Raw genomic sequence first — 21574 nt, 5'->3', positions numbered from 1 at the left:
ATGGCTTTCCAATGGTATTGCTCCTCCTTCCCATATGACAAAGTGCAGAGGTGCGTTTTTAGTAGCTTTTTGAAAGAGAAGAGGGTGGGGGCCATTTTTATCTCTTTCAGAAGGGAGTTCCAGAGATGGGGAGCAATCATGGAAAAGGCCCCTTCTCTTGTCCCCACCAGCCAAGAAGACGGCCTCCTCTGCAGACCGCAGTGCCCGGGATGGTCTGTATAGGGAGATGTGATTAGACAATAGCTTAGACCCGAACCAAATTTATGCTAGCCAGTCAACTTCAGCTCCTGATCATTCGATAGGAGCATGACAGTGCTCCTTCGCTTAACTTTAAGGTTTGGGCATTGCTATGAGCTTCGTCAGCTATGAGCAGTTCAAAGGATGAAGATGGACCTTTCCCCATAAACAACAATGGCATTGTGGAGTTTTGGTCTCTCCATGGCAAATCACCTGCTCCCATGATGCATGTCTCCTTTTATTTATTTATTTTTTATTTCAATTACTTCTACCCCGCCCTTCTCACCCCCGAGGGGGGTCTCAGGGCAGCTTACAAAAAGGCACAATTCGATGCCTATGTGAAATATACATACATACAAAACAGCAATTAAACAATTAACAGGTTAAAATCATCAGTACATAACACAATCAGTAAACTAATCTCATGCTTTTGTCATAACCAAGCAGTAAGCACAATATTGGAATTGGATCAATTTCTTGGGGAGCAGATAAGCTAACTTGTTTCTTAAGGGCAGGCCCATAGCCAGGATTTTGATTCGGGAGGGGCTGAGTTTGATTCGGGGGGTGGGGGGGTGGACTAAGTCTGAGTGAAAGAGGGTCTACCCTAGCAAACCTTTTGTATCGTTACCCCAATACCCCCATGCATATGTGATATATTGAGCATGGTGATCAGATCATGATATGAATAAACATAACAGTTTAAATAATGTACCAGTAAGGCCTTCTCGTGGACCACCATGAGAATTTCGGGGGGGATCTGAAGCCCCTCAACCCCCCCCCCCCCGGGCTACATGCCTGCTTAAGGGTAATGGTTTCAATAAGAAACCTTGAGAGGTGATAGGGATGACTAAGCACTTGTTCATCTCATCGCCTCATATTGGCGACAGAACTGCAGTCATGCCACACTATCATCTGTTACTACTCCATTTGGTATCCAAGCATTTCTTTGGAACAATAATGAGATAATTTCCCATACAATGTCAAATTGCAATGACAATAGATATTGACCATCCCTTATCCAGTATTACAAATTTCAAAATAATGCAATATACAAGTTGTCCACATATTTGGCAGACATTTTCTTTCTGATGAATCAATAAAACTTTGTTTCATGCACATTTTAAAAAATTGTGTATAAAATTATCTTGAGGCTATATCTATAAGATGCATATAGAACATAAATTAACTTTGTGTTTAGATATAGGCCCCATCTCCAAGATATCTGATTATGTGTGTATATGCAATGACAGTTATTCCACCACTACCACCCCAAAATCTGAAATGCAAAAAGCTTCTAGCCTCAAGCATTATGAAGAAGGGAAACACAATCTGTATTTTAAAGTTTGCTGTATTTTTACCCCACTCAGTAGATTACTTGCTGTTTCTGTGTTGGTTTTCTCTTACTTGCACCGATAATTTTTAAAGAGACAATGAACTCTTCTGTTTTTAAACCATAAGATACTAATGTAGAATGTGCTGGACTGATTCCACAAATGATTCTGTCCCCCACATCCCAATGCTGCCTCTCATTCTGCTTGAGACATTACCCAACTCTCCAGGCAGATTTTCATAAGATATGGATGTTTTCAAATGGATGGGAAATCAGCAAAAGCAAATCCCTGCCTTCATAGTTTCCTCCAGTATTAGTAGGTCTTTAGTAGGTATTTGCAAATTGACATTCTGGATCAGTGTGGTGTAATGGAGTAATGGACTAGAGTTCTTTGAGACTAGGTTGTGAGTCACAGTTCAGTCACAGAAACCTAAGAAATTATCATTGACAAGTCACATTCTTTGGTCATAAATCAGAGTCAACTTGAAACACATAATAACAAGAATTTGTTTTCCAAATGTTATGCTTCAAATCAGCTCTGTCAATGAGTTTTCTTGGAAAGATTTTAGAAGAGGTTTGCCATTACCTTACTCTGAAGTTTACATACTCTGTCCTGCCCAAATCACCCAGTGGGTTTTTATGGCTGAGTAGGAATTTGAACTGTGGACTTCTCCATTTCTAATCTTAGGGTGCATCTCTACTGTAAAATTATAGCAATTTAACAGCAACTTGTAATGGTTCAGTGCCATGGAATCCTGAGATTTGTGGTTTGGTGGGACACCAACACTCTTTGACAGAGAAGACTTTTAAAACTACAGCCTCTATGACTTTGTATTATTGATCTATGACGCTTAAAATGGTGTCAAACTGCATTAATTCTACAGTGTAGATGTACCCTTTATCTTCTGGCTCTAGTCCTGTACTCAAACTACTATACTATACTGACCCTCTTTTCCTTTGTATTGTGGACTAATAACTAAATATAGAAATAGTATGACACAAAAGTGTCTATAGCTAGACTACTATATTTTTGAATTTTCACCTTCAGGTGTTAATGTCAGCTTTTAATGAGAAATAGCTAGGAATGAAAACCCCTAATATGGTGACAAACACAGTTGGTTTTAAAGAAATACTACCACAATGTATCAAAGCTGTTTCTATGAAAAATTATTTCTCCTCTAAAGTTCTAGTTAGACCTTTAAGTTTTATGTTTATCCTTGAAGGTAATCTGTAACTTTGAAAGTTAAGGGCATCGACGGGAAAATAACCCAACCAAACAAGAATTAATGGGAAGTTGGGAATGTAACATGTGGGGAACTATATATTGTTCTAATTGCTTTCCCAGTTACAGCCAGTGTCTTTAAAGTATGAACTTCCCATGTCTAACATGGAAAATAAGCTCTAGAAAAATCAATACCTCATTAAGGAAATGGTTTGGTTGTCAGTCAGCTTCCCCAAAGAAAGTTCCTAACAGAAGGTCTTGTAAACAGATGCTTTTTCTGTCACCATTAACTGATGAAGCCAATGTAACTGCTTACTGAGCAGTAATGACACTATGAGGACAATGGGCAAAACAATGAGACAAGCAGGTAACAAATGTCTCTGAGGGAAATGGAAGCCGAGTTTCTCCTTTTCTGTCCCTACGAGTGAGACAACTTTAATTTATATAACAGTGAAATTGCTCAATGCAGATAAATGTACAATTCCCTTATACAAAGAATGATCAATATGAAACTTAATTTACGAGTATATGGAAAGAATTATTGTGATTGAAGAGCATGTACAATATAGGTTTAATGTGTTTGTCTTAAAATAGAGCCTTGCTTTCTTTGTTTCTTCCTTTGATCTTTATACACATTATGGTCACCTGTGTTATCCAACCCACAAGTCAAAATCCACTACTGCTTAGTGCAATCATCACAAAATCATTTAGCAGATGTGAGGAGGAGTTGTCAGATGTAAGATGTAGATGTCTCTTTACAGATGTCCATGGTGAATGGATGGCAACATGTCATGGATAGCAACAGGGTAAGGTCAATGGGGATATGACATTAGTATGGGCATAGAGGTAAGGTCAAACTTCCAACCATAGTAAGACCCGCCCACCCACATGCTGTACCTATACGGACTGTGGTTTCCTGAAATTGCAGATATGGCTTAATTCCCTTAAATTACCCAACAGGCCAATCAAGTTGAACTGGAGGTCCCTTCTACACCGCCATATAATCTAGATTAAAGTAGGGGATCCCCATTATATGCTTTTAACTGGATTATATGAGCATACACTGCCATATAATCCAGTTAAGAGCAGATCTGGATTTTATATGGCAGTGTAGAAGGGGCCCCAGAGATGTTACATTAACAATTATACATCCTTATAATGACAAATGGCCCTTTAAAAGAAATCATAAAGTTGGTGTGGCCCTTATGCTCTATATATAATAATCCAAATAAAAGTCTAACGACTCTAGTAACAATACAAGATAATTAGGACATAAATTTAAAATTATGGCAAAACTTTTCCATACAAGAACACGTGGCTGAATTTAGAAGGTGGTAAAAGGTAGAGTGGTAATTTTCACACCAGTTTTCACTCCATTTCCCTTCATCTTTTGTTTTCTCCTACCAAAACTTCAGTAGCCAGTGGCCCACTCCCTGCCATCTCAAAATCACGGTTTTATTTATTTATTTATTTATTTACAGTGCTTATATGCCACCCTTCTCACCCCGAAGGGGACTCAGAGCAGCTTACAATATATATTTTCATACAATATATTATATTATTAGCAAAGTACAATATCAGTATATATTACTATATTGCACTATACCATTATATTGTAATATTATTAGTAATATTACATGTAATTAAATATATAATTATAATTATAATATTGAATTATTATTACTAGTATTATATTGTATTACATTATAATATTATAAATATTATATGTATATACAATATACTATATTATATTATTAGTAAAGACAAGATGGAAGCTATAGGAAGAGAGGAAATGGCAGGAGCAGTAAGAAAGTTTCCTTGGATCCCTGACATATCAACAAAATGCCTATGATCAAGTTTACTGCATGTGAAGAGAATGTTAAAAATGGGAACAGAGGGATTAGGTAGGCAGAAACAGTTGTGGGCAAGTATGATACAAATAGGTGCCGCCTGGCTTCCTTTTTGGTGACAACTTCAAAATTGACAAAAATGTCAGCAATATTATGGAAATAGGTTGATATTTTCTGAAATACATGCAGAAGAAGACAAAACTGAAAGATTTGCTAATCTTGGCAAAGGACTCTGAATGCCTAGTTCTTACAATCTGGCTGTGAATCCTTACGGTATTCAATCATGTTTCCACTTCAATTTGTTTCTAGGAGACTCTCCAACTTTAACAACTAAATGACAGGTAGGTACAACACAAGATAAACTAAACTGGGATCAACTGTGTTCTTTATTTATGGCTGAGAGTTTTATTAAGTTTATTGCAACTTTTAAAATTACTAATACAATAGATTCTCGCTTATTCAACATAAATGGGTCAGCAGAATGTTGGATAAGTGAAAATGTTGAATAATAAGGAGGGATTAAGGAGAAGCCTATTAAACATCAAATTACGTTATGATTTTACAAATTAAGCACCAAAACATCATGTTTTACAACAAATCGACAGAAAAAACAGTTCAATACACAGTAACATTATGTAGTAATTACTGTATTTACGAATTTAGCACCAAAATTGTATTGAAACAGCTGTGGATCCGGGCGGAAGGCAGACTGCATTGGATAATACAGAACGTTGGATTAGCGAAGGTTGGATAAATGAGACTCTATACCTTCAGTGGAGAGAACTGGATTTTTTTTCAAACTAAAAATGCAATGATAGGATTATAAAAATAAATAAACGTATTTTCCCATCTCTAGTCCAGAGAGAGGAGTATTCGATGTAATGAAATTAGTTTGTAGCTAAATTATGGGAACCAGTAAAGCAGCCTTTTGAAAATAAGAAATTAAGAGTGCATGTTGAGAGAAGCAAGGTGTATCAGAGCAACGCTGACTAAAGCAGATAGAACTATGATTAAAACTGTTATTTCACTAACTTTACTGTGAGACTAGGAGCAAAATAGAAGTTAAAGGGAAAAGAAAGATGCAGATTGGAAATTAAAGTTCAAAAAATGAAAGAAAAGAAAAGGGTGTAACAAGAATGCATTTATATAAGAAAATGGGGAATACTTGATGAGACAGCAAATACAGAAAAAAATCTTGCTGAACCATGTAAAAGATGAAGGTACAAAGGAGAAGGTATTGCTTAAGAGTCTCTTGTGGTTTTTCCCCTCACCAAGATAAGCTGACATGAAGATAATAATGCCTAACTGAAGATATCAACTGTCACACAGGCGATGGAAAGCTGACCTCATTTGTGGAATGCATGAACAGAATCTGGAGGCAGCTGTCCGCCTCCTGCTTGGTGTGATTTTAGCAAAGAGTGCACTTATTTATTGATTGTACTTCTGTAACTTCCACAAGTGATGCACTTGATACAGCATATCAAAGGAGTGGCTGCTTGTTGCAGGGTATCCCATTTCCCCCACAATTCCCTCAAAATCATACAAAGATAGAAGAACTGGGAAAATGATAAAAGGTTCTGGGGTGGAATAACATTTTCCACAGTTGCTATAAATGAGAAAAAGTGCAGGTTGACCCAAGACATTTTTTGGCCTGAATGTGTCTGTATGCGACTGTAGAGTACTATTCTGGATCCACGTGTTCTTTTGCAGTAAGGACGTTGATTACCAGATGTAAGGAGGTCCCAGCAAAGGTTGGCATGATAGGTCTTCCTCTTGACATGTTTCTCCCTTTCACCCTCCATTCATGGTTCTTTAAATGCCACAACACTATTGGTAACAGCTGATCTCCAGTTAGAATGCTCGAGGGTCAGGTCTTCCCAGTTCTTGGTGTCTATGCCACAATTTTTAAGGTTAGCTTTAAAGCCATCTTTAAATTTCTTTTGCTATCCACCAACTATCCATTTTTCGTTGAATTGAGAGTGGAATAACTGTTTTGGGAGATTGCGATTGGGCATTCAGACAACATGGCCAAACCAGAATAGTTGATGGCAGAGGATCATCACTTTAGTGATGGTGGTCTTTGCTTCTTCCAAAATGCTGATATTTGTCCCCCTGTCTTCCCAAGAGATTTGCAGAATTTTTAGGAAGCAATGCTGATGGAGGTTGAAAGTGACATTTGTAGATGGTCCTTGTTTCACAGGCATATAGCAGAATTGGGAGGACAAAAGCTTTATAAACAAGCATCTTGGTATCTCTACAAATGTATCAATCTACAAACATTGTCTGCTTCATTTGAAAGAAATGCTGCACTCGCAGAGCTCAGTGTTGTATTTCGGTCTGGATGTTGACTTTTGTGTAAAGGTGGGCACCAAGGTAGCAGAAATGGTCAACATTACACAATTAAGCTGAATATTTGGTGTTGCAAAGGTATTGGTTGGTGCCTACTGGTAGAGCACTTTGGTTTTCTCGATGTTCAGTGAGAGGCCAAGCTTTTTGTTTCCTTCTGCAAAGGTGTTTAAAGTGGCTTGTAAGTCTTCTTCTGAATGCACACAGGTTGCATTATTGTCAGTATAACTGAGTTATATAACAAACATTGTTGTGACCTTGGTTTTCAATCTGGTGCAGTTAAATAGTTTGCCATCTCTCAGATAGGTGATTTACACACCAGTGGAAGGCTTTCTTTCAACAAGGTGCAGACTCATATCTATGAAGATGGAAAATAAGGTTGGGGCAATAACATATCCCTGTTTGACATCTGAGTCCACCTTAAATGGGTCACTATGGGAGCCATTGCTGTCCAAAACTGTTGCCATCATGTCATCATGGAGGAGCTGCAGGATATTCACAAATTTATCAGAGCATCCAATTATGATTCACTGTATCAAATGCCTTTGCAAGGTCAATGAATGCCATGTACAGAGGTTGTCCCCTTCATTTTTCTTGGAGCTGTATTGCAGTGAGGATCGTATCCACTGTTCCTGTAAAGGGGCTGAAGCAATTCTGGAATTCAGGAAGAATGTCTTCTGAAATAAGTAGAAGACAGATTGTCTTCTCCTTATCCTTGCAAGGATTTCCCCACTGGAGGTTAAAAGGGAGATACCTCAATAGTTTACACAATCTATTCATCCTTTCTTTTTGAAAAAAAAATCTCAGAAAATCCTTTTCCCAGCCTTGGTAGCACAAAACAATCCAAAATAAACAACATACTCTCTCTTTATGACATCCAAAATCATGGGATGATTCTGGATATCCTCACTTTGCTAATGGTAGGATTCTTCCTGTGAAAGTCATTTAGCCAAAAATGAACAAGTAAGTAGTACATTGTGGCACATTAGTCTAACTTGAGTTATAGAGGCCATTCCTCTTTCAGTGAGTCATCAAAACATCCTGGATTCCTTTTGACAGAATCATATTCTTAGCCATTTCTGACTCACAGCCATATCCATAGCACTGTTGTTATTTCTTCACTAGCTGAGAAAAGACAGCTGAAAGGATTTTGTCCTGATGTCATCTGCACAGTTCTGAGAGCTGCAGCTATTGTGTCTACGGTTTCACAAAAGTGAAACAAGGATAAGAGTTGGTTTTTGCCTTTTAGGAAATGAGCCTTAATCCTATTAATAACCCCAAGTAAAATAGATCTATTGAATGAATTGTTGAATGGTGAGTCAACATGTAAAATTTCATTGTTCAGTGGGTCTACATTAGCTAGAACTATTAATAAGTATTCAAGATACAATGTAAGCATATTATTTGAGTAATTAGGGAGCATATTTAAATAAAACCATACTTTGCAGTGGGTATTGATCTGTAATCCCCAGTTCTGTAAACTAGAAATTTGCATGAATTTTCATGTTATGTACTCTGAAATTTTAAAACTAACATTTATCTTCCAAATTTAGATATATATTTAAATGAGTATATATTTACATGAGAACCAGTATGGTGTAGTGGTTTGAATGTTGGATTGGAATTCTGGGAAACTAGAGATCAAATTTCTACCCAGCCACAGAAATTCATATGGTGACCCTGGACAAGTCAGCTTCTTGGCCTTAGGGGAAAAACAATGCCAAATCTCCTCTGAATAAAAGTGGAGAAAATGTTATGGCAGGTTTGTATATTCTTCATAATTAAATGAAAAATAAAGTTTTGTCTTTTCTTTTTCTTTCTTGGAGGTTAAAGTGGTTATTGTCTCCAACACCTTGTCAGGAAAGTGAAAATATGGTAAAAATGGTGTACTGCATCTCTCTGAAGTTTCTCTTTTTCAAAGATCCAAAATGAGCCCCACTCAGCTTATACTATCATCCTCTATCATCCCACTCTTAATATCATGAGTATTGCAGATTACTTCTATGGTTATTGTAATTGTTATGGTTTGCTATTACAGAGAGTCTGAGACTGGGATACCCTCTTTGATAGCGGGATTCCTCTCTTTGACTTCACAATTTTAGCAAACTGAATACTATGACCCAGTCCTGGAGACTATAGGACTATACTGTAAATGCAACATATCTTTTGAGGAGTTGTGTGAAGTGTGAAGTGTTAATCAGGTCCTCTCTGCTGTTGACTGTGAATACTGGTCTCTTGTCAGATAACATCTCTTGCTTGTTAGGTGTGAATTGCACATGTGAAATGTTGATTGCTGTCAGAAAATTTGAGGTGTCAAATGTAAATGAATAGAAAATATTATTTGACTATCACATCAAGAGGGATGTCGTCAAAATGATTCATCGGTGGTACCTAACGCCACAAATAATTTCAAAATGCTATAAAAACGCCTCAAATAAATGCTGGAAGTGTGACCATCAGATCGGGACCTTCTTCCACATTTGGTGGTCTTGTCCCATAGCCAAAAGATACTGGACAATGATCCAAAAAGACATACAAAAGATTCTAGGAATCCAAATAGAAAATAAACCAGAATTCTTTCTTTTAGAAATGTATAACCTTGAGGGCGAAAAGAACAAGGAAAGACTATTCCATTACCTAACCACCGCAGCACGCATTGTTTATGCCAAGAAATGGAAACAGAAAGAAACCCCCCAAAGAGAAGACTGGTTTAACAAAATCCTTGACATAATGACCATGGATGAATTGACTTATTGGATAACACCAAACTATGGAATTCCAAACAAACCTACGAATTGGGATCCGGTGAAGGACTACCTTAGGAAACAGAAAATTGACATTACTTACTAAAAAGAGTAAATCACAAAAACTAAGCCACAAAGAAGGAAGAAACGCTACAGAAATAAACCTGAAAATACTAGTAAAAATCCTCTTTGAATAGATGGAAGTTCTATCTTTTTAAACTATTCTCCAACTTACCCCCCTTCCCCTCCCCCAGTACCCACCCCCCCCCGACCTTTCCCATATGCACTCCCTTCCTACTCCCCTCCACTCCCCCCGGGAGACGTAACAACTACAGGCATTTCCTGCATTTTTCTTACTATACTATCTCTTACATATTGTTCTCCCACTTTCCATGTATTTATATATAACTTTAATAAAATTTATTTAAAAAAAGAGGGATGTTGCCATTTTTAGCCCACTGGCTACAATGGGAGACTTTAGAGGCTCAATTCTCAGTCATTTTGAGGCCTATCTACATAAAACCTATTATTATTATTTTATTATTATTAAACTTTATTTGTACCCCGCTAGCATCTCCCGAGGGACTCACTGCGGCTTACAAAGGCCAAGGCCTCAACACAACAACAGCATAACAAACAACTCAAGCAAAATCAAAAACATAAACAATAACAACAAAACATTAAACCATGACACAGTAAAAACTATGGCCGGGCCAAGCAATGGGTACAGAATTAAAAGTGCTGGGTGTGACAGGTGGTATATTGGGTTTCAGGGCAAGTGCAATGTGCAGATAATCTTATTATTCTAATAAAGTGCTTCTGGGACAATACTGGAACATCGGAACAGCCAAGTCTTCAAACTCTTCCTGAAGACTGCCAACGTGGGTACTAGTCTGATGTCTTTGGGGAGGGTGTTCCAAAGTCGGGGGGGGGGGGGCAACCACAGAAAAGGCCTTGTCCCTCATCCCCGCCAAACCTACCTCAGTTTCAGACCCCATTTACAACTGCCAAGTTTCGGAACAATTCACCAATTTATCATTTTTTAAAGAATTGTTTTAAGTTTTTACCATAACATTTTTTTAAAAAATGAGACAAATTGTAGGAGAGGGTTCTGGGAATTACAGTTGCCGGTTGTGTCCATTTTCAGCCAGTCAGAGCCTGGACACAGCCAGGCCTTTTATTGACTGAGAAACAGAGGGAGAAATTTTCATCATGCTCCAAGAGGAACTCAGAGACTTTTCAATGCCCACCCCATGCAAGTCCTTATGGGACAGCGCATTCCCAGTAGGGCTCTCTCTGAAGGAGGAGTCTAGGGAACTTTTCCAGAAGAAATGGATAATGCTGCTAATGTGAGGGAAGAAGAAAAGATGCTGAAGTTAATGCCGTCTTCTCCAAGAGCCCCCGCTGCAGACCCCTGCCTCAGGTATATTGCAGAGTCAACTCCATCCTCTTCATTAGCTGAAAAATCCTGCTCTCTTGATTGGTTTTGGCTGACTTTCTAGTTCCCACCCCTCCTTTCTGTTTTTGGGGAATATACAAAACAAATCACTGAATTTTACAAGTTTCTTTCATTTAAACCGATCTGGGTCCAAGCCTACAAATCACACACTTTCAGTCCCAGAAAACCCAGTGATAGGTTCATTTTATGGTCACCATAAGTCAGGAATGATTTGGCGGCATCCAACAACAAACTTGAACTAGATAAATAATATGGACTAATTGTGACCCAGATAGATAAGGGAGCAGGAATATAAAAAAAATATCTAATGCCAGATGAGACTATTTGTCTATCTAACCCAGTATTGTTTACTTTTGAGTGGTAACAACCACACAAGAGTCCTTACCATCACCTCTGATCTGTTCCTTTTGAAACTAAAGATGACTGGCAATTAGCTTCATTTTGTCCAAATGCCATATTTCTGGTTACCCACTATATTCCCACTCTGCATATGAAACCATTAAGTAAGTACAAATTTGACAATAAAGCAGGAGCCTTCCTGTATATGAATTATTTGGGCATATGAACTGGGTCAAGTTGCTTCTCCTGACATCACCTTTGGAGGCAAAACTATTGGTATAATTGCACAATTTTTTATCCATATCAGAACCATTGACACCGTGAATTGCAATCTATTCATAATCTGGTTCAAGGATGGATTGTATAAAGCTTTCACACATTTCTAGAAATAGACTGAGAACCACGCTGGAAAGAAATGAGAGTTTAAAGCATTATATCTAGATACTGGTGCAGCTTACTGACCCAATATCCGCCAATCTATACATTGAATCCTCATATTAACAGTTTCTTAAATGTGTAATCCTTCCTATCTTAAGACCAAAAAACTTTATAAAGTTAATTTCAATTCTAGAAAAAAATGTTTTCTGAAATAAAGTTTATATTTTTTGTGATACAAAGAATGCCGTCTGAAGTGGCTTGGTTTATATTTTTGTTTTTCCCCTGATTTTTATATGGCTGGGGTAAGGTTCTTAAAAAATCCCACTATAATAAGAGGTATTGTGGGGGAGTTTTGAACACTTTTCTTCATATTTTCTTAATGTCCTCAACGATAAAAGCCTATAGAACTGTGGAATGCAGTTTTTGCCATGAAATAGGGCAGCATAGTTTTATGAAATGGGCTTTGTAATTATTCAAATATAAAAGGGCATAGTTGGAAAGAATAAAATAAATCTTTCTCTTGTCCCCTCCTCCCTCTCTGGAAAACATACAGCCCTGGAAACAGTGTTTGTGATCATTCAGTCTCAATTCTAGCAACAACTCCAAGCCCTGACATTTCCAAGCATATGGCATATAAATTCTTTCAGGCAACAACAAATAACTCTGCTATTTTTTCCTCCCTCTAGGGAGAAAGTCCTCGAATATGTGGTTAGCAAAGGCTTTGCAGTTCAGGGCTTATTCTTCTCCTAAAATGGTGTATATCATGGCGGCAAGGGCAGGGGGAAAAAAAAGTTGAGATTCTTCATGAAGGGGTAAATGCATATCATAGCTACATTTTTGAAGCCAAATGCACAAATGCTCACATACCATCCCCCTGCACAGCCTTCAAGAGCAATAAAAAGGAAAACATCCAACTAGTTCATTGTTTTCCTCTACCATAGTTGGACATGCTGCAAAGTTACCATCTTCAAAACATCCAGAGGCATAATTAATCGGCATTATGACAGCTAATGTTTTCTGTGTATGTAACATGTCAGTGGTTCCCAACCTTTTTTTTTTTTTTGACCAGGAACCACTTTGACCAGGGACTACTTTGGCCAGGATTACTCTCCAACATTAGTACCAAAAGGGTTACGAATCAGTTTTTGATCAATTTTGATTTGGTTTGGTTATTTGGGGTGCTGATTCAGAAAGTTGCACTGAATAGACCAAATCAGCTCTGCTTTCTGATACAGAACATATGCCGTCCAGTAGTTGCCATCTACTTGCCCACAGAAAACCATATTTAATAATCGACAGCTAATATGGTCTATCCAAGTGGGCGAGGCTGGTCAGTGACAGAGAAAGAATGACTGGGGGCACAAAAGGAGTGGAAATAAAATAAATAAATAAAGAGGAAAGAGGCTCGCGGACCAGATTTTCATCCTCATGGTCCGCTGGTGGTCCATGGCCCACAGGTTAAGAACCACTGTTCTATGTAAATCTTATTCACTCACTCACTCACTCACACCACATTCAATTTTCCATGCCAAAAAATCCCAAATCTTGAAAATTCTCACCTGCCCAGTATTTCTCTTATCAAAATATATAATCACAGGGGAAACTATGTTTTTTACATGTTCTTTCCATTTCCAGTTTTTCTGCAAGCCTTCAGGTCATTTCTGACATTCAATTACCCTTAAGTGATTCTATCATGGTTTTTCTTGGTGTGATTTGTTCAGTTTGGGCTTGTCTTTGCCTTCCTTTGAGGCTGAGTGAGAAGGATTTACCCACAATCATCCAGTGGGCTTCCATGGCTGAACCAGAGTGTGAGTCCTTGGCTCCAGAGTTATAGTTTAACACTCAAACTACTGGAAGTATTTCCAGTGCAAACTACAGGCAGTCTCAGGTTAAGAACAAGATAGGTTCTGCAGGTTTATTCTTAAGTTGAATTTGTATGTAAGTCAAAACAGGTACATTTTTAAGTATAACTCCAGCCAATTTTCTTTTACTTTTGGACAGAAGAGGAAAGGTTAACACCCCTGTAACATTTTTTTTACTGTCTGTTCAGAAGATTTCGCCTCACTTTCTGATTTTTTGGCAATTAGATTTTGAAAATTTTAACTTGTCATGAAAACAAGGATAGGTGCTAAGGTTTCAGTGGAGACACCTTTTCCCTGTGATATCTCTTACAGGAGTGAATTTCCCTTCCTAGGAGTATATTTCTTTTTATTTCCTGTTGTCTCACCCCCATTTGTAACTAGGGCCCAACCCATCGTGGGGTTTCCTTAATAAGATTTGCTTCCTCTGAGATAAAAGAGTGACTTATGCAAGATCACCCAGCAGGATTCTGTGGCTGATTCCATGCACAAATCCTATCTTAAAATCAGTTTTAATAGTTTAACTGTTTTAGACTCGTAGCTTCATGGATTTTATTTTTTTTATACCGCAAATGTGGCGTGGGGGTGGAAGTGGGCAACTTTCACCTCTCTGGCCCCTGCCTCATGTAAACACCACTGTCTTTTCCTATCACACTGGAAGTAACATAACATCAACTATATTGATCAATCCCATCTGGTTTTGGACATTACAGTCAGTAATTTTGTTAAGATTTTAAGTGAGATAGCAGATTCCAGCTGATCTTGGAAGTTATTCAGGGTCAGTCCTGGTTAGTACTTGAATGAGAACATATCAATGAGTACTAGGTGCTGTATGCTATATTTCAGTGGAAGGAACTGGAGGATGGGGAAAACAACATCAGAGTAGTCCTTGCCTAAGAAAACCTAAGTGCCTAAGTGTGGGGACATGATATTTGAAGGGAGTTACAGTTAAAGTCAAACTGATCTCTCATCTTTGATTTCAGTACAAGTAACAGGAACCAAGAGCAAGAAATGTATCTCCAAAAAGAGAAGAAAAAGCAAAGGAAGTCTTATTATCATTTTGCTGCTAGGTTTCTACCCTTTCAATGGTTCATGCCTAGGGTGACCATGACTGTAATGTCAAAATTAAATAAACACCACAAGGGAGTATGACGATGGGAGTTACTTAATGAGTTTTAATTAATTTTAATTGCTGACATTTTGCAGAGTGGTGTGGCGTCTTGAATTCCCTTCCCCCACTTTCCCTTCTCTCCTGATGACATTGGGACATCTGCCAATTTTGTTATTGCTTCAGATTCCCTCAGTACTGTTTAAAAAATGAAGAGCCCAAACAGGTGAAAAGTTTAAAATCCATTTGAGGCAAGTAACTATATAGAAATAGTCTCTTTGAAATTAGCATTTCTTTTATGAAGCTGAGCAGGGAGGAGGTGGGAAGAGAAACTAAAAATGGGGATCATGGATTAGCAGGAGACTACCAGCTGCCTTGTAAAATATTGTGTAGGCACACGTACAACTATATATAGTTTCTCCTGTCATGCTGTGAACCTTGTGCGAGTGTTCTACATGAAGACTTCAATATTTCTTTGGATTAACAAATAAGTCATCATTTCCAACATGAAAAAGGCTTGAGTTGCAAGGTTCTGTTCTGTCAGACAAGGCACAACATTCAAGGTAATTTTTATTAAGCAACATAACCAAGATAACACCCAATAGCTGGCAGTTGCAATATAGAATAAGTGATATACAGCTTCTCAGATGCTCTGATCCATTTAGAGGCATGGTGCTTATGTTTTAAAAAGAAAAAAGATTATTTCTCAAGAAGCTGTTTGCAAGCACAAAATGTTCTCGATTATTGTTGCTTCAGATTGTTCCAAGGTTTTCTTCAGAGTATGTGTGAATCCACATAGACAGATATCCTTCCCATACTTATGTTTTGATCATTTTTAACATTGTGTATATCAAATCAATATAAGGTAGGTAAAAACATTAAGTCCAGTCGTGTCCGACTCTGGGGGTTGGTGCTCATCTCCATTTCTAAGCCAAAGAACCGGCATTGTCCATAGACACCTCCAAAGTCATGTGGCCGGAATGACTGCATGGAGTGCCGTTACCTCCCCGCCAGAGTGGTACCTATTGATCTACTCACATTTGCCGGAATGACTGCATGGAGTGCCGTTACCTCCCCGCCAGAGTGGTACCTATTGATCTACTCACATTTGCATGTTTTCGAATTGCTAGGTTGACAGAAGCTGGGGCTGACAGTGGAAGCTTACGCCGCTCCCCGGATTCGAACCTGCGACCTTTCAGTCAACAAGTTTAGCAGCTCAGCGGTTTAACCCACTGGGCCACCAGGGGTTCAAATCAATATAAACATCCACATTATTCCTCATAAAGTTTTCTTTTTTCCTAAAAACATATGGCCTTATATTATATTATATCAATTGTCTTAGTTTTCTCAAAATGGGAATCGTTAAGAGCATGAAAGATAACTCATGAGCTTGTATGATAACGCACCATCAATATTGCCCATCTCGCCTCCCAAAAGTCATCCTGATATGAAAGCTAGATAACATTACCCTGATATCTTCCTTCTAATTAAGAATAAAATCTTCCCTTGCATGCCTTTCCATTAAACCTCATTGGCACTTTGACTGAGTTCAGACCTCTTCACACGGGGCAAATTTTGGTAGCAACTCCGGTTCTGCAGCAGCTTTGCCATGGAGCCCACTGGCTCCCATGACACACTGGAGAAGTACTTCCAAAGTGACTCCATGACAAAATTGTTATGGAACCAGAGTAGCCACCAAAAAAAAGCTGACAGCAGCAATACGGAAGCTTCCCATGATTGCATTGCCCTCAATGGGCAAGCCGGCTGGCAGACACTTCTCCCTATGTGATAACGTAGGTGGAAAGCCAGGACGGTGTGGGGCATCGGGCTACAGGTTCCCTTGCCCCTGGATGTGTACCACCAGAATTGCCATGATCCGTGATTATTCCGGCAGCACATCTGAACAGGTTGCAAAAAGCTCTTTCCATAGTGAGAGGTAAATGAAAAGTGAATTTGTTCTAGCTTATTCAATATGATATTTACCACAAGGGAAACAGAAAGAAGGCACAGACTGCAGGTGAGTAAGAGCCAGGGAACTCCTGGCTAGACTTTGATTCTTTCTCTAGCTGTTCCTTTGCCTTGTGAAGCAGAAAGGAATAGGCTTTTTCCCCTTCACAGTTCTAAATACACTGTTGAGGAATCCACTCCTCTCCCCTCTTGAAAAGGACTCCTCACATCCCATCTTCTGCTGGAGAGAAAAGGAAAGGTATGCATCAGTGACCTCGTACAGAATTACTCGGCTTTCCTAGACTGTCTTCTAGAAGCCAACCAGTAACCTTAACTACCTCCTCAAAAGACTGCATCTTACAGAAGAATCTCTTGCAAAAAGCACCAAAAAACTGGGGAAGCAAAAGTCAAGGAGGAGAAACTAAGCCAAATCAGAGATTTCCCCATTTTGCACCTCTACAAGCAATGTGCACCTGCCAGGAATTCAAAGAGGGAAGCCCAGCCAAGGAATGCACATGTGTTACTTGGCATAAGCTTTCTTGGTATTCAGCCCACTTGGATCAGAGGAATTAGGCATCAATTAGCAAAAGCTTATGCTGAGTGAAAGTTGTCAGTCTCTGATATGTCACAGTGTGCAGTTTATGTAGACGAAGAAAACATAAGCGTGGCAGGAAGGATACTTTTAACAGTATTTCAGGTTCTTATCCCAAATACCTGAGAATAAGCCATCTGCATTGGAGAAAAAGTACTGTGGATTGGGTTTAGAGCTGATAATTTATATCCTACTTTTCTTCCTAAACGGATCCCAAAGCAACTCACAAGATTGATTGATGGGAGCATTTCAAGGAGAGAGAAACAAGCTGGGCAGGCTTTACTCCTTGCTTCTATAATAGCACATGCACACATTTCACATCTTTTTTAATCTCTTCCATCCTGACCCATTCCTTTTTATTTCCCGTTTAACCCTCTTTTCTTTTGCCATGGAGTGGTATCAGAAGAAGATATCCAAACTGGAGAATCCCCCAACTATTTTTTTTTCCCAAGACAACCTGAGAAGGAGACCCCACTACCTCACTTTGCAATAGGCTCCACTGCCAAACCACTCTCATAGTTAAGAACTTCCTTCTAATAGCCAATTGAAATCCACCTACCATAATATAAAACCATTATATCTAATTCTACCCTCTGAAGCAGCAGAGAACAAGTTTGTAGCCTCTTAAGTTCTTTGTTTCCCTGCTAGGGCTTCATTGTCCAAGGACGTCTGCTCAAAAGTGTTCTCTACAGTGTTGTTAGTGTCCATAAGAATCAGAAGAAAGGAGCACTGATCTGTTTTCTTTATGAGCTTTGGAAACTTATAAGTGATATTCTGGATATGGATGCTAGGAAGATAGCATCCTTCCCCATTCATCTTGAGTGGTTGGCAACAGTTCCTTTTATACCCCTGAGCAATGACCACCCTACCATTAGAACCTTTCTTTTCTTCTTCCTCCTTCCCTAGCTTGCAGTGTCTATTGCTGTTGATCTCTTGATTGCATCTCTTCACTATGGTTTTTCTCAGGAAGATGGAGGAAGTGGTTGCTTAGTTGAAGTGGTTTTCAAATCCTTATGCATAGTCATTTTCTGATGGTGACTGTCCTCTTAGGTATTTCCTCATTGTTATGCTCTTCTTCATGTTCATTGGTGGTTCATTCTGTAGCATCTTCCACCCTCTGTTCTATCCAGGAAGTTCTCATGTTCTCTGAAGTGTTGAGAGTCTTAACATGTAGTATAGTAGTACATTGATATTCTCTTCCAAGTGAACTACATTGGCTGCAAATGTAGTCCGTGAGATCTTCTGACAAGAAGACAAACATTGTAGCAGACAATGACAGATCCTTCTTCCTCCTTCCCTGAATTTTTTTTACCCTTTTCAGAATATAATAATTTTTACTGATAAGACTGCATGTACCACAAAGTGTGCTTTCCTGGCTCTTTAAGACTAAGGCATCAGTTATGTAGTGCTAGTAGTTAGTGCATGTCAGTGACTCAGAAAAAGCTCAGGGACAGCACATGGACAAAAATAAAAAGCCACCCACACAAACCAGTGAAAGTGTCAAGGTTGACCCTGCAAATACCTTCTGCTCTCTTCTTAAAGAGTGTGTTCAAAAGCTAGTCTGCAGTTAGATAGACTGAATGACTGGTAGCTCTGTCCACAAGCAAGTCAGTGATTCACATAAGTCCCACCCCCTTAGACCATGTACTCATGGAGAGTATGTGGCCAGAAAAAAACAAAAGTCTCCACACAAGCACTGAAGCAAAAACACAAAGAGTCAAGAACAACCATCTCAAAACACAGGTCACCTTCTGCCCCCTCCTCAAAGACTCACATAAGCATTTCATTCACAGCATGATCAATGGAAACTCATAATTAATTGTGTATAGCCCATAAAGCTAAAAATCAAATAAAATTGAGAATTCAATTGTATACGAATAAGTGTAGGAAGGTGCACATTACATATGTCCTGTTATTTAAACCAGAGAGGTAAAGAAAGGTGGGCAGTAATGAAAATATAATTCTTTAAAATACTGTATGTTCCCAGAGTAACTTTATTTAGCTGTATCCAATCCTCTAAACTGATAATTACATGATACATACTTACAACTGCATCTTTTAAAAACTATTTCTCATGCATTCACTTTTGAACAGCAAATTCCACATGGATAGATGTGCATTTATTAAACACATGCCCCAGAGGCTCAAGAACCAACCAGTGTATTAACATATTTTAATTAAATGGAATATACAGATGTTCAGTCATTGCAGAATTCATTTTTTTTTTTTGTAAATTGATAAATAAACTGTGTCCAGTCATCATGTCATCTAAGAAAAGTGATGCTATAGGTCTAGTTGGGATAGTACTAAAAATTGTTTCGTTGGAGTTAATTTTATATTTTGGACTAAACCCTATTGCTAGTGCTATGCTGAAATATAGTAGACTTATCTAATTAATGGGATTTATGAATGTGTTGATATACCACTTAACAATTGAACAAAATTACCCTTGCGGGACAAACCAATAGGATTCACGTCTTACTACTATTACTGTATTAATATAAACATGGGGGAAATGTACAACTCATACTAACTACCTCACTTAAACATGAACTCCAAATTGTAGGCTCTTTTGTGTAATAATTTGCAATTTAAGTGAAGCATAAATAACAAGGCAGACATTGATAGATGACAGAGATCATGGATTGTGTTCAGAGCTTTGGAATGATATCATCAAGTTCTTTGTGAGATGATTAACAAACAATTTAATGGAAACAAAATAAACTTTGATAAAGTAAAATAAAAAGTTTTTTAATTGGCAAGGAACACAAACAGACATGAGAAAAGTGTGCACACACATCCATCCCCCACACAAATGGAAAAGGTGCCTTTCAACGTTGCCCTTTATATTTAAAATTTGAAGCAGACTCGATTTATATTTCCTAGTGAAATACAAATTTATACTTTTAGTCTCCAGTGCTCAGTTCTGTTAGTTCCTAAACTGTCATAAATATAATGCCTCCAAGTTAATGGCTCACCAATGAATGTGTTCAGTTGTAAACAAGCCTTCCCAGATGTTTGGAGGTAAGAATTCCAGCTTCTTCTTCTGTACCTCAAGACAGTTATGTACATTACTCACTGTTCTGTCTACTGGATATAAAAACAAAAATCTCACTTCCTTGTGCTTCTTGAGACTCTGTGTAATTTTTAATTGGCATCGTAACTTTGAATGTCAAGGATCAGAATGACTCATTTAGGTCAAGAAAATAAAAGTTCCAGGCTCTTCACTGAGAAACTGCCTTTGTGCCCTTTGAAGCATAACAGGTCTTCAAAACCAACGGATAGTTTGAAACTGAAGCCAAATATGCACTGAGGTCAAAGCTACTATATTTTTCAAAACTGCAATGAAGAAAGATAGAATTTTCTTCATGCTCCCATGCGACCAGCTGACCTAGAGCAAAAGTAGTTGAAGAGTAGCCATGGTAAACTAGACTAATTACTAAGTGTTCCAAAAGAAAAGACAAGAGAACTTTTTAAAAATAAAGTCTGGTGTATATAATTTAAGTAGGGCATTTCTTGGAACCAAAAGAGCTCTGTATTGTTGGCATTTCTTTCTTGCCTTTTCCCCAGATTGAGCAAGAAACAATAATGATGCATTAATTGGTCTTGGGCCTATCTCCACTCAGGCGCTATCTTGATTTCCCCACAAGAAAGTTCATACTTAAAGTTTGAAGGTAACTGGTTGTTCTTGGCGTTCCTGGTGTTGGATGATTCTGGAGATGAAAGTTTCCCTTGCTCAGTTTCGCTGGTAGAGGGGCCTCTGGGGTGCCCAATGCCCGAGGTGATCAGGCTAGAGGCAGAGAGAGCAAGTCCCTTCTATTAAGGCCTGGCACCTTGCGGAAGGTGCAGGAAACTCCATAGATGTCACTGACCAGAGGTAAGCCAGTATAGCTGGATGAGTTCCCAGATTAGTTAGTTAGTTATTGGCTTGAAATGGCTTTTCCAAGTTTGGATTTTGCTGGGACCAACTACAGACATGTCTTGCTTCCAAGATTCCTTGGTGGTAATAATCCTAAATTAAAGATGGCTCTCTTTCCCTGGGCAAAAGGGCAGGCAAACTTATTGATACAAACCAGGAAGGGGTTTCTTAAACTCCACCTAATAATAATAATAATAATAATAATAATAATAATAATAATAATAATCTTTATTTCCAGACCACC

Source organism: Anolis sagrei, chromosome 4 (genome assembly GCF_037176765.1).
Source record: "Anolis sagrei isolate rAnoSag1 chromosome 4, rAnoSag1.mat, whole genome shotgun sequence".
NCBI lineage: Eukaryota > Metazoa > Chordata > Lepidosauria > Squamata > Dactyloidae > Anolis > Anolis sagrei.
This window is presented reverse-complemented; position numbering follows the sequence as displayed.